Raw genomic sequence first — 15459 nt, 5'->3', positions numbered from 1 at the left:
TGGAAAACTATTTGAAGTTATATTTAGTTATTTCCAAATATATTCCATGTTTTTCTCTCCTTCCAACGAATACATTTTTAGATTCAAGGCAGCCAGTTTAAAAGACAGGAGCCTTCTAAAAAAAGCCCACAACCTAAGACTGTGTTTCAGCAGAATATGTAGTACATTCCTAATATGTGGTTTCACGCAGGAAAGGTAACCCGTTCCCATAAAAAGGGAACAGGGAATTACATATTAATTCTTGAACACATAATCTCCATACCTCCAACCCTGCTTCAACTCAAATTGTTAGATAACTTGCACAACAGTCATATGCCCACTGCATAGCTAAAAGGTGTTTCTACTGCCATCCTTCATTTAGGCACATGCGTGGACCCCATCACTCCCTATCAAGCGTGTTTCAGACACGGGCTATTCAATTTAACATTACCATTACCTCATCATTCATTTAGCAAAGACATATATCTTAAAACTGTACTTGTAATATGATGACTCCTTGCTGAAATCACCTACTCCTTGTCTGACCCCACCCTAACACAAAAACTGACTTATAGTTACAATTTTATTTTTCTCTTCTAGTTCTGACATGACACTTGGAGTCTTCAGCTCATTTTCCCAGGGCAGATCCCCTCTGTGAGACCCCAAGAATCCTGCCAACACTTAACTTCTAGCCATCGGGCTACAAGTAATAATGCCGTTGTATTTTGGGGACTGATCATCATATCCAGTTTCATGGAGGCTCCACTGAGATTCGCAGTGAGTGAACAGGCGGATTTAAGGTTCACAAAGTCACAAACAAACATTTGCCACCTTATCTGGCTAAAAGGTGTTGGCCAGAGTGTGCAGGTTGAACAGGGAGTGTTTTACAGTTCTTGTCTGAACACTAAGCTCTGCTCAGAGAACATTTCTGGCCTTCTGAAAATCCCAGCCATTCTAGTGTGGCTCTTCTGTCATTCAAACCATGCAAATTTAAAGGGTTTTAAAAGAATTTATGTTAAAAAGCAACTAATAACAATTTACAATACTGAAACATAATATGGTATCTACCGTGTATATTTGGTTCCCAATGCTAAGTAATAAATATCTGCTAATAGAGTAAGTAGTCCTACACTAACAAGTACCTGAAGTCAACAGCATTGTTCAGAGAAAATTGGACTAATTGATATGAATAAGCATGAAATAAGTGTTTTTGTTTGTTTTGTTTGTTTGTTTGTTTCTCTCACTATCCTGTATACTTTGATATTCTCTGTATTGATATGGAAAGAACAACAGAAAAAGTCTTTGTTGCTAGGAAACTTCACCAGTTCTCAATGAAATTCACAGCAGAGATGTATGTGTGTAATTTGCGTTACAATTACAGTTAAATGATCATGCTGTGAATTTTTTATTCCTGGTGTCTTAGAATAGTTGTCAAACCTTAAAGGAGGCAGAACAACAAGGAACAGGAAAAAAAAAATCATTTGAGCACCCTATGTACTTGCTATGAGAGGAAAAACTCCATTTGCAGATTTTGTTACCAAAAAAGTTTGCACGTATGTTCAGAGCAGAGAGCTTCTGCTCAGGCACTTTTATAAATTTTGAAATCATTGCTCCACCTCTATAATTTGGAATCCAGTTATAGGACAAATGCAGCTTGTTATCACAGAAACATTTTTTTTTTTTATATATATATAATTTCCCTAATTACTGTACTTCTTACAAGTACATTCAAAGGGCTGAAAGTCAGCATTGCTTTTATTCCTCTGTTTTATCATCTACTGGGTTAAAAGGGTAAGGAAGCCCTGACACTCATACAGTTTTTCACTTTTAAGGGATGCTTCCCTTCTAAAGGATCCTTCTAGGGATGAGCAAAGAAAAATAAACAGCCACATTCAATAGTATATGTGGCACTAACATAAAAAAAAATATATCTGCTTTTTCTATAGGGGACTGAATGTTGTGTGGGATCCTGAGCAGATACATATTGGTGTATATATTTGTGCTATATAATTACTGATAAATAGCTTCCACTAGCTCAAAACAGCTGATGTGGGCAGTATCATAGCAAATGACAGAGCTTGAATCCTTCATTACCATTGGTTTAAACTTGGTGTCTGTGTGAGTGTTAAAAAAAATTTCCAAGTGGTTAAGTTATGTTTAATCTGATATATTGAATGTCCCTGAAGACTTACTCTATAATAGCTTGCTTTAGACTGATACACTAACTCCTTCCCCCACACACCATTTTTCCTTTTCTTTTAAATAACAAATTTCTTTAAAAAAATAAAATAGAGCGTGTGTGAGACGGAAAGCTTATATTTCAGGGAAGAGTGGAGCAAGGGGCCAAGGGAGGCCACATAATTGGGTGTGATGTGTCAGCTTCTCTCGCGACTGTAGGGACCATTCTGTCATCACTTCCGCAGCGCGAAAGCGAGAGGACTGCACAAATCCCCACGTCTCCCGTGACTTAACCAAACACTGTGGTCACCTCTTAGAGAAAAGTCAGTCAAGAGGTGCGCAGGTGGTTTATACATTAGCAAAGGAAGCAAGAAAGGGGGGGATGCTAGAGCAAGGCAGAGAATAAGATAGTGTGACATGAAAAGAAGAGGGGCTTGCCAAAACCAGCATATTCATATCACTTTTGCCAAGCAAATTGCAATAAAAAATGAAAAGAAAAAAAAAAAAAGAAAAAAAAAGAAAAAGAAAAAAAAACCACCACAATCTAAAGCTACACTAGCCAAAGGTAGATAGCTTACTTTTCAGCTTTGTACCACTCTGTAAACACAGCTCTTCCATTGTTTCTCCAGTCGTTTTCTCTCCCCTAAAGGGAAAACAGAAAAAACTAACAATGCATCACACTTCACCTATGTTCTGAGCAATTTCTGAGCAGGCAGATAAACACAGCCAGTAGTTAAGAGACATCGCAGCTGTACTCCTCTCTCCCTAAACCTTCCTAACAGCAATCCTGTTAGTCCCAATAGGCAGGATTCATCCCCCCTACCTTAGGCGGTAGAAACACAGACCTTCAGGTTGGAGATGGTCATCTCTTTATATTCAAAGGAATGAAATAGGCAGATCAACAGGATGGTTCATTTGACAAATTTTAGGTATGTCTTAAAAGAAAAAATGCCCTCTATAAATATCATTTTCTTTCCATTAATTACAAAAGAGTATAGACTCATAATTCAGACGCTGACATACATACAGGGTGTGTGTAGGCTAGCTTTATGACTGTGGCATCTTGCATGAGGGAATGAAGCATCAGCGTTCAAATAAATGAATAACGAGACCTCTAAATTCCTTTATTTCTGTTTGAACAAATTCACATTTAAACCGTGCCCAGTTTTAGAAAAGGAAAGGATGATATACCGTACTTTTGTTTTGCCGTACTCCTCCATTGCATTTCAGCCACATTTAGTTCGATTGGAGTCCACTGTAAGTCATGGTGATGATCCTTCTCCTTTCTGGCTCTGCAGCCCTACAGATCTGAGAAATGAAAAAACATAAATTAAATTTCACTACATCCTCCTGAAACTCAATAATAAGAATACATATATAAGAATACATACATACATACATATATATATATATATATGAGAATACGTATATATATATGTATACATATCACATACATTATATCCCACTATACATGTGGTTTATTCATCTTTGGAAGTTGTCTCACATCAGAAGGAATGCTATTAATTATTACAATCCAAACTTAATCTCTATTTCTGGCAAACAAGATGCATTTCAACCTGTATCAAATTGTGGACCAGAAATCATTGTTTTCCAGTTTCCCACGTACCTAGACAACTTCTGAATTTACATCCCAGATTTCAATAGTAAACTGGAGCCGTGATAAATGTAAGAGTTAATCCTTGAGTGTGAACAGGTCAATAAAACAAATCTCTCCCAGGTTACACTTCACTGCTTTGTTTTACCAGTGAACTTGGTCCTGCACAAGTTCGCCCATGCAGTACAAACTGTTCCAGAGCCCGTGAACCTGAAGCAAGAATGCTGTTTCTAGCGGCTAATACTGCCATAATTTACATACACACATACTGAAAATCCTCGAGGTTTCCAGAAAAGAGAAAAATCGTGATGTACTATCATCTTTGTGCTGACTAACTTGTGATACAAATTTATACTCTGTGGACTGACACTATTTATCACAGGGATCTAGGAACAGGATTTTAGGGCACTATTTGCTTCTCTGAGTCCTGTCCCTTGCACACAGAGGAAACTGCACAATAAAAGAGCCCAGGAGGATTTACAGATTATGAGGTCTATGCACAAGTAACCTGTAATGAACCAATACCTACAGTTTACACAAAACAAACAAACAAACAAACAAAAACTACACACAAATAACTATAATTAGCCATAGAAACAAAACAGAAATACATCGCTATTATTTCAGGTCTTTCAAATAGCAGAAAATGCATTAAAAGAAACAGCAGAGCATGTGTACAGAGTGGATCGTATCTCAGACCTGCTTCAATGCAGAGTAGTCTCCATTGTTTGAGAACCTTTCATGTTAGGGCTGGAAAAAAGTGTACCCAAGAGGTTACCTGAAAAGCAGATTCCTAATAAATTTACCATGTGTAAATAATTTCAGATACTATTAGAAATGACATGAAATGGCACTTCAAGCTCAGGATTAAAGCTACACTGAATGCCCCAAGTTGAAGCAAGAAGATTAATTTGGTTTACAATCCCTAATTTGTGTGTGTGTGTGTTTTTATTATTAGGATGGGAATCAGGGATGCAAAACACTACACTTGCAGCAATAATCCTTTGATCAGAACCAAGAAATATGAGAAAACTTACAAGAAAGCTTGTTCTCATGAGAGGAACTCCATCTTTTCTCGAGCAAACAGCATCCAGATATCAAAGCTAAATAGCAGGTACATTAGAAATACCATAATGAACACAGCAGTATCTTGCAGTATTTGAAAGGCTTGTATTTGAAGAGCATGCAAAAACAGAAACAGATTTTCTTTCTGCTCTCTCTGTATTATATATTAGATTATTATTGCCATACGTGAGACCTGTGGAATTTGGGAAGGAGCTTTCTTTATGGGCATGACAATGCATAGGATGAGCTCCAGAAATACTATGCCGTAGGGTACATGTTCTGGGACAGGTGTCCCTACCAAAGAAAATTTTGTATTTGACTTCGCTAGCCTGAAATGTACATTAATCACCTGACAGGGTCACTGCCAAGATCATACGATTTATTAGTTCAAACATCAAACATTTATTAGTTCAAACATTTCACATACAACAGGGCAGAAAAATTATTAGCTTGATATTATATACATGACTGTAAGTGTCCTATTTGGTTTGTAAGTCTGCAGTCACAGTGGGATCAAGTATAAAAAAATAACAGTACTAATACCTTAAAACACTCTATATATGTGAGAATTTCTATTTTGTGGGAAAAAATCTCAGATGTAAAGAACACAATCAAATCCTTTGTTTTAAATGGCATAATTACTGATTTCACTGCAAATTTCTTCTAAGTGAATTTCTCTTAGAACCAGAAACATGTATTCACTTAGCAATTTTCTACAACAAAAAAACTGTACAAAATAGTGATTTATTTTTATTTGTATATTTGTCAGGACAGAAGCCTGCTTGGCTTCCTTTCATTCATGGTCCTCTTATGCTTAAAAACAAAGCCCACTGTGTGAAGGGACTTTGAGGCTATGCAAAACAAGTAATTCAGAAACAACAACAAAAAAGAGAACTAGGCAATGTTTTCAATCAAAAGTATAGAACATGGCTGTTTAGATTTCTTCTGATTAAGTTTCTATTTTCTATTTTATACACATAAACATATATATATATAAAATAGCTTCTGTGACACTACTATTTAGAACAGAAATTTTGTCTTAAGTACTTTTAAAAGCTTATATGCCATTTAAAAATACATTTATGTACTTATCTACCAATGCTTATGTTGTTACTCCTCTTGTTTAGACTAGGGATTTATAGATTCCACAGAGCTAATGCGGGAAGCATTTAAAAAAAAAAAAAAAGCATGCTGAAATAACTATTTTTTTTTTGAAAGACATACCACTTGAGTAATGAGAATTTACTGATTTACTGATTGCTGTTGTGAGGTTGAGTACAGGTAACATAGGAGTGACAAAAGAGAGTTATATAAAAATTGCTTCTAGTTTCTTAACCAAAACTATTAAATAACAAATAAGTAAGTACTGATGATGGAAAGCTTCAGGAAAAGCCCATCTCTACTCAATATCCTTAAAGAGACAAGAATTTCCAATTCTGAGGCATCAAATTCTAATTTATTTTATTATTCTCACTGAAGCAGTGACCAAATAAAATGGCAGCCAAGCTGGCTTACTGCCCTCAACTCAAACCAAATGTAAGGTCTGATCTCCCAGCTTAGAAGCTGGCCATATCTTCACAAAGACCTGGGGCAGTATAGCTCTGTCTGTGCAAGATAAGCACCGAGTGCAAATGCAAAGCTGAATGCAGGTTGACTAACCTTTTTAATTAAATGTGTTTGTGTGCTCAGTTAGAGCAGAAGTAGAAATCTCTGGGCAAGGTAAACTAGATGGAAATACCGCAATTAAAATATATTTGTGTGTGTGTGTGGTCCTAGTCAACACTTCTAAGGTAATCTCTTGCAGAATAAGATGTAAGGCCACGTGACTGATTTATTTATTTATTTATTTATTTAAATAGGAAAACAAACCCATATTTCACAATGGAGGGGACTAGTCAGTGGATTCTCATGGAAATCTGCAGTTCAACCACCTCATAAATGATACTGAAAAGGAATAAATTGTCAGATAACAAAAACGGTTGACACCATAAAAATTAGTCAGGAAAATCAATGCTAATTTGATTGCAGAAAGATCTCATGATGATGTGAATGGGGGAGGAAGGGGGAAGAAAAATGAATTTTAATGTTAATAAATATGGAGCAAAATACAGAGAGAAAAGGTAATTATATAATGATGGACACTAAAGTGCTCTCAGGAAAGCACTTGTGAACACACTGCGGACAGTAAGCTCAATGTGTAGGAAAAGGGAAAATAACAAATGAAACATTCAGAATAGCTATGTACAAAAAAAAAGAGGACAAAGAAGAAAAAAATATTTTGCCAGTGTAAGTCACCAGTGTATCAGCCATTACTTGAATACTGGATGCTGTTTTGACCTCCACAAAAATACAACAATACAACAGAGCTTCGAAAGACACAAATTTTGCTCAGGATAACCAATGATGAACAGAGATGCACAAGAATTCTGTAAGTAGAGAAATTAATCAGACTGGGACCATTCAACCTAGAAAAAGAGGCAGGTGAGAGAGAATTTGTTTCCTGCTTATGTTCTCAAGTCAAAGTTTCCACTATTTCTCAAAACAGAAGAACTAGGTAATATCAAATTAGATCATTAGGCAGCCTATTTAAAATAAGCACTTTACCAGGAGTTCCTTTTTTTTTCCTCCCAGATAATTCATAATTAAATTCATTGATTAAAGGAACTTATTGCTATATATGCAATTGGTCAAATTTATGGAAAAGAGGTCTATTAAGGGCAGTGAAACACAACAGTACAGTAAAACCTATAAAAAGAAAACCCTAAAATGAGGTAATTTGAAGATGGAAAATATTTTCTACTGGACATTTCCTTATACACTTTCTCTAATCTAGCAGACTTCATCAGAAATAACCTAATGGACAGATCGACTGACCTCTGGTGTCATTCAACAATCATTCTTAAGTTTCCACCCTAAAGATTATTCTTGGAAGAAGAACCAGATACTAGAAAACATTTACTGACAAAAATATTTATCTTTGCTAGAAGCAAATGCACTTTTTGAACTTCCACCTCTCAGCCTTGACTAGAGCAGAGAGAGTGGGAAGAGAAAATCCACTGCAAATTGTACCATACTTCTACTTGTGCTCTGTGACTCAACACACTTTTGAGCTTTCGAGGGCTCAAGTATCATTTTTTTTACAATATTTCAATTGTTTAATGCTAGTACAAAAACTTACGTTATGTTCAATGCAAGTTGTGTGAATGTTCAATTCACTCTGAACTAGTCTTAAACACAAATAAAATTCCTTTTTCTTTGAAACTGAAAATCTCTGTTGGGTTACAAGAATAGATTATCTGTGACTAATCTATACTGGTTTCATGGTTGTCCTTAGATACCTACATCTTTCTTAATTGTCCATGGTCAGTAAATTACTATGCTGTCTGAGAACAAGAGAAATTCTAGCATTTATTTATGTATTATTTAAAAATACTTCATAAAAAATCTGAAACACTAACATAGCTGTTTGTTGAGTGTTGAGCAAGCAAGTAGGTAAGACTTAAAGTCATTACCACAATTGTTTTATTCTTGAGCTACCTTTAAAGTACACTAATGGAAGTTACAGAAGATCATAATTTAGCTTAAGAACCCACTAATCCTGGAAAATTAGAGAAATCAGCCAAAGCTTTTTCCATTGACGTATGGCTTCCAGACCTCAGAGAGGCTGAACATGGAAGCAATCTGTTTGCCCCATAGCAATAGTCAGCCTGATTCATCAGAAACTCTTTTCCTATTCCCTGAGCTTCCTGGGAACATTGCCACTCAAAGAGACTGACAGGGTTTGGTCATCATTCAACACTGAAGCTACTTTAAAATGATAAATGTCACATTTTTACCAGTTACTTTAGTTCCACTTTGAGTAAAATCCCCTCTGTCCTGTGACTATTTGCAATTTGATGTTTAAATTATTTCATTACCTCTCTTTTCAGAGTTATAGTTACAATATCACTTTTTCTAAAGAGACAAATGAAACCAGCCAAACAAACAAACAAACAAAAAAAACCATTTTATTTATAAGCAATTACAAGCTACTTAAAGAACTTGAAGCTATTGATATTTGCATAAAGTTGACTATGGTCTTTGACAGCACAAATAGTCTCATAAGACTTTCTCTTTTTTGACAACACTTAATACTCGACTATTTATTTATTTCATTGACCTTTTGATTTTCTAAAGCTTTCACAGTTTTTTTGGTTTAATTTCCTCATATATTAGCTAACGTCATCTTACATTCAAGGGCTGAGACAATCAACTGTCTACCAGTCTACCCCTGTAAAAGGCAGAAGGGGCCAAGAGTATTCAACTCCAAGCTCAGTAATTTTGTTTTCATCCTAACTCATCTTTCTCTGTAAGGAAAACTGCACCCCCACTTCTCTCCAAAGGATGCCTCCTCTACAGTTTCAAGACTGAAAAGACATTCTGTTTTATTATCTTTCCATGTTAATATTTTCAGACTCAGGATGTGCATGAGCAATTCTACCCTTTTATTCTTATAGTCTTTTTATTCTAAGGAATCCTTTTTGTTTTCTGTAATGGAATATAGGAGTCACCAATTCACATCAGAGCAGTGGTCCCTTCAGTATTCATCACAGAAAGCCTTTGATGAAAGGTGTGGGAAACTCACACCTACTAGCACACTACGCCCTTATAATGAACTATCAAGCAGGGGAGTTTCTTCCTCACCTACATTAATTACAGGCTGACATATTCTGAGGCTTGAAGACTTAAATCCCTGCTCTAAAATCTCCTCTTACGTAAGTCTGGAAAATTTTATTAGTGCTATACATTTCCATAAAACATTATTTTAAAGGCAGAGACTCTAGGATGCAGGAGAATGTAGCACACCAATCCACAGTATATAATGTGGCATTAGAAATAACGTAACACTTCTGTGATGCCCTAAATGATTACTTCTTACATTAGGAACAAGATTTGTTAATGTTATTCCTCTTGCAGAATTTACTTCTAACACATCAACAAATGTAAACATTACCTAAAGCCCCTTTCAAGTATAAGTAATGCAATTCTGACAGTAGTTAAAAAAGAAGGTACTGAGTTAAACGTAAAAAGGTTTAAAAACCAGGAATGAGTCTTATTGAGAAATACTTTATTAAAAACACAGAAATGAACTTTAAAGAATTTTAATTATTCACAGAGAAGATTCTAGCTCAAGTGTGTATTAACGCACTTCTCTGTTATTAGCTTTTGCATTCCATTAATTACTTTCTTAACTATTTCCTCACCTTAGCAATGCATCAAGGAAGTCTGTTTCCAGTTTTCTAGTGAGGATGAAGTAATTCTGCACAAATATATCCCTGCAGAATAAATGCATGTAATTTATTACCCCCCCAAAAAGAAAGAAAAAAGAAAAAAGAAAAAATAGGAGGGAAAAAATGCCTTTACCTTATTTTCCATTTGGCCTGAAACAACGATACAGACTGGACCATGCAATTAAATTATCTGCTGAGACCAAACATTTCCTGTACCATTTTTCAAGAAATGACCTGTCTTTCACCCTCTTCTCTTCCTCTTTCAGCAGTGTTATTCCCAATAAGTAGCCATTGGCATTCAAGAGTCTATATTTATGAAGTTACTATGCATACCGTCATCTGAGCTGTCACTACAATGTCCATACCTATTAACAGGGAAAAGCCTGAAGTGTCAAGTACCTCCTGCATGTATCTGCTTGTAGTATGTGCAAATACATGCATATGCATTTTTTTAAATGCTGCTTTTCCTGCATTCTAGGTGAATTTTTTTTGATCTGGTCTTGGTTGCTTACAATGGTTTTCTGAAAACTGTGCCACCTCACCAAAACAACTCAGCTGCAATCATTGTGCTTATACAGATATTTATTTTTATATATTCTTAACATTTATATGTGTAAGAAACATGTAAATATATATATGCAAACATAGGTAAAAATAATTACATAATGTATTATATATATTTTATAACTACTACCTATAAAAATAATGGTATAAACTAATACAGAGAACATAAATATTTGCTTTTATATTTTCAATTGGCTTTTTTTTTTCTTCATTGTGTGCCCATACAATTGTATAGTAAAACTGTCTGTAGACACGCTGAACATTTCTGAGGGGGAACACAATGAAATATGTTTAGCAGCCCAGAGAAGTAATCATCGAGCAAATCACTCCATGTAGCAGTTACCATCTATTTTCCATGAAGCACACGGCAAAGCATGTTAATGTAAAGCACAGATACTGCACGGCAGTGTAGTATTACAGCGTGTAGCAAGAGCCCAGCAGCCTGCCCCTGAGCCGCAGCAGCCTGAAACCGTGCACAAGTGCTTACAGCTGCAGTGACATGGTGCTAAGCATGTTTTAAGACTAGTCCCAGTCGAGCGGCATCTTATCCAACCAGAAACAATCCCACAATCCAGCTCTTTTTAAGTGATCATCCTTGTATCATAACAGATTAAGGTTGCAGCTACTTTGGATTATGGTTAATCTAACCTTTATCCATTCACATCTTCACCTGAAACTTGCAAGGACCAAGAGTCAATTGCCAGGGCATAATTCACAATGACACTGATCTTTCCTTCCTCACTCTAATTATCTGGATTAAGAATAACACTTTTGAGTAATTATTTTCACATTGGATAAACATTAAGCTTTCCTGGATTTATCTGAGCTTTTTCTTAACATGAAATAGATCCAAGCAGGCTTATAAGAACATAACTGACAGCGGTGACAGCTTAATCAAGGAAAAGCTAAACAACTAAAACAATAGGAAATGTTTGTTTCACACTGTTTTGAATAATCGAGAACCAGAAACTTGATAACCCACTGACAAACTATTTACTCAAAGACTGCAGAAAAAGCCATAGTCAGGCAGATCAATTACAGTGACTTGTACTGTCTTAATAAAGATGCAAAATTTCCTCTGACGCAATATCAGATCAGAAGCAAATGGGAGTTTACCAGTTGTAGAAAACGTACAAACACATGAAGCTGCTGATTCACAGGATTGGTATAACAGAGAAGAGAAAAACAAACTGTATTACCAGCTTGCTAAAACTGTAATTAAAATGAATCAGACACCATCTGTATCACTTCTGATGACTATTTCTGAAGAAACTGCACTGTCCATCACAGGCTACACAGGCTCCCCAAAATTGCTATCACAAGCAGGCTAGAAAAATCTTCCAACCTTGTCTTTGAAACTACCTAGATCATATACAATTACACACTAAAATCACATCACAGAACCCAATTACACTTTGGCTTTGCAGATCCACAGATAACCTCTTAAAGAGCAAACTCCCTTACTGTGTCGACCCCTGACCTCGAGCTCTTTTTCCAATCTTCAGCAGCACCACATGTTTCTTTCCCAGAGTGAGCCGGGACTTGGAGCCGCACGGTTTCGGAGGGGTAGCAAGTGCTCCAGCTATCATAACTTTAAGGTTAAGGGAGCACGCTGCTAATATCTCATTCGCAAACTTTAATGCATTCCTTATACTACTATTTAATTTAGTTTGAACATTATTTATGAAGGAGTTTTCAGTAAGTATTTTTCCATTTGTTGGAGGCTTTTAATAATTTATAAGTAATAATTTTATTTGGCTCCTAAAAGGCTTTAAAATGTTATGCATCAATTGAATACTTTAACTGGCACTGGAAGTCGAATCACAAACAAAGAAATGTATTTACATCTTAATTTTAGGAATTATTTTAGAAATTGGTCAAATAAGAAGCACAGAAGATTTTGTTTAATAACTTTACTTCCCGAAGGCTCCACAATAGCAATCACACCACTGGGACTTTTTCTTACACTTAGGAATAATAAATAGTAAAACCAGGCTTTCATACTGGTTTATGGTTTCTATGATTTCTTCATCATGTCAGGAGGAGAACAGGAGCTACAGCAGAACATTATTAGCTGGGTCTCAAAAAAACAGACAAAAAAATACCACAATTCTGGGCACTTCTGTAGCTGGGGCAAAGTAATAAAGATGATAGCAGGAATAACATAATTAATTCCCTGCACATGCATACAAATATGCAAACCCTTCTTTATTGGAACTATTTTCTGTGTGTATATATGGCTACCTCAATGAGATGTGAGCAGAACTCATGCGCTGGTGAGTACTGACACGTAATCACCTGCAAGTTACTGACAACTTACCTTGATGACAGGCAAGGAGTTGTGCACTTCACATAACTTACTGCTCCCAGCTACACATATATATTGAGACCATCTATGTTTCTCTGATATTTTAAGCCCTTGTAATCAAAAACATTGACATGCGTCTCAGGTGTTCAATATGCCTTCTGCTCGCTGAGCATAACTCACCTGAAAAACTGTTCTTCCTCACTATTCTGACTTCTCATGAAATGATTTCCCCAGACAATGTTTCCTACTACACTAACTTAAGAAAATGATGGAGGAATTGTGTAGGTTGGCCAACTTCTTTTCTTTCCAAAAAGACACAGTCTATTGCTTACTGACTGACAGATAATCATGAAAAGCCATTTGGCACTGAAACTGTACTGCCTTAAATCTTTTTTTTTTTTTTTTTGGTGTGTATGTGTGTGCGCTTGAATTCAAGGCCTCTCTAAAGGGTTCACTCAGCTACTTTTACTGGATACCAAAAACCGTCTCCTTGTATTTAAAAGATACATCTTAAGGGAGCAGAAGGGACTCAAACACTTGTAAATGATCCAAGAACTAAGAGAAATTCAACTACCTCCTGGTGCAATCATGGTACTACTTTCTAAACTACTGTGTGCAAAATCTTTGCAACTGAAAACACTGATGCCAAACTACAAAACTGTCACAGAATGGCTGAGATTGGAAGGGACCCTCTGGGAGCAGTCTTATCCAAATAAGCAGACGTGCTACACATAATTTGAATTGTTTTTATCTGGAAAACACCCTGATTAAGACTATTTTTATTTTAATTTATTTATTTTTTATTTAAGACCTATTTCAAACTAGTCTATGTCCTAGGAATCTAAAGCCTCTAGTATTAATAGTATTGGATATGATATGAATAGTATTGGATGAAAGTATTAACTTTCATCCAGCTCCTAGATCTTTACTTTAAGCAACACCTCAACCATCCTGTATGAAAGTTGTTTTTTTTTTTGTTTGTTTGTTTTTTGTAAAAAACAGAAGTCAACTTAGCAATGTTTTGCTTTCATAACTTTTCTCTTCTAACCAGCCTTGCTACATTATTAGGTAGATGTGCTCCTCATCCTTTTCCTGATATTACAATAAAATCATCCAGAAGAATTCCCTCACTAAAAGGAAGACAAAAAGGAAAACTAGGCAAGTTCTCTAAAAATAATATAGGGATAATGCAAAGTAGATACGAACAGTTGACTGCAAAGATGGAGGACAATTGTTTAAACTGGTGATTTTGGGTTGTTGATTAATTGCAGAAAATCCAAAGAAAAGAGAAAGGAATTATTGTCAGCATTAAAATAAATAAATAAATAAATCCAGAGAAAACTAAAAGAGAGGTGGATTATCAGTTTTCACATTTTTGAAGAGAATATTATACTTTGAGACTCTGTACCTAGCTCTTCACATATAATAGATTAGATACTGGAATATGCAAGGATAGGAAAAGAATGTAGAAGACCACATTGAAGAGTCTCCCTCTTTTTCCTTTTTTTTTTTTTTGACTAGGTATATCCCCATATATTATATCTGCCTTTTCCATAGAACATTTTAAACTATATTTTCTACTGGTTTGTTAATATTTTGACTGAAGCAGCTGCTAATCAAAACATCTTTCCTGCTTTTGTTCCCATGCCATATTCCCTACTCTGCTTTCTACCTCAAAATGTTTCCACTGTAGACCAATCTCTTTTGCTTCATACAAAGGAAAGAATTTCTAATGAAGATAAGATGCTTCATATAAATTTTGTTACAGACACCTGTGTGAAAGTTTGGCCAAACAATACCACGTGTCTAATTCAAATTTATTCATTCAGACATCTTGCAGTGGAAAACTGAGTCAAGACTGAGTTTTTACTAAACAAAAGAAGCTGTGGAATTGTTTGCTTTCCTTGATGATTTGTCCACAATTTGTCCAAAAAATAAACCATTCAGTTTCATGAACAGTAAAACTGTTCACAATCAATAGTACATTTATTGAGGGAACATTGCTAGTTTTTTGTTGGACTTACAGAAATGTCTGTACTTTATGTAGGAAAAACTATTTTCTCTTGTCCCTTCTTTCACATAGATTTTCCCCAGGAAAAAATGAAGAATTAAAATGAAGAATTCTCTGATCCATTCCTACTAACATAGATATTACAAAATTCAATCGCAGAAGTTACGTTGGCATGCACCAACATCTCATTTCTTTCATGTAAGTAGAAAGTAATATATCATGTCTCTAAAAAACACATAACCGTGGATGAAAAGAAATAAAAGAAAGCCTTCAAAAAACATTGCTGGAGACTGCTTCTTGAAGATAGACACAATGTGGCAGCTTAATGTCTCAGGCACTAGAAATAATACTTTCAGCTACAGATAATGATGTAGCAGTATTCTCAGAGAGGTAAGAAAACATTCGATTATAAGCAGCAGCAATCTGTTTATGAAAGAACAATGCAAATCCTAGTCCCAATCTGCAGACA

At 35.6% G+C, this 15459-nt stretch overlaps 1 long non-coding RNA gene across 21 annotated transcripts in view; it reads right to left on the bottom strand.

The window, feature by feature from the left end:
* LOC137856525 (uncharacterized) overlaps positions 1 to 10398 on the bottom strand; it is an 86846-nt gene extending 76448 nt beyond the window's left edge. For 19 of the 21 annotated variants that reach the window (XR_011096547.1, XR_011096548.1, XR_011096544.1 and 16 more), the window contains exons 1-3: positions 10241 to 10398; positions 3354 to 3465; positions 2736 to 2800 (exon numbers count right to left, since the gene is read on the bottom strand). This is a non-coding gene — a long non-coding RNA (uncharacterized lncRNA). Of the gene's footprint in view, positions 1 to 2735; positions 2801 to 3353; positions 3466 to 10080; positions 10153 to 10240 lie in introns of all 21 variants that reach the window. The other 2 variants (XR_011096553.1, XR_011096563.1) reach the window with 2 other exon arrangements.
* Between the last annotated feature and the right edge of the window lie 5061 nt (positions 10399 to 15459).

Source organism: Anas acuta, chromosome 4 (assembly GCF_963932015.1).
Source record: "Anas acuta chromosome 4, bAnaAcu1.1, whole genome shotgun sequence".
In the NCBI taxonomy this organism is placed as follows: Eukaryota; Metazoa; Chordata; class Aves; order Anseriformes; family Anatidae; genus Anas; species Anas acuta.
The sequence above is the reverse complement of the archived record's forward strand: the minus strand, read 5'-3'. Positions and strand labels throughout refer to the sequence as shown.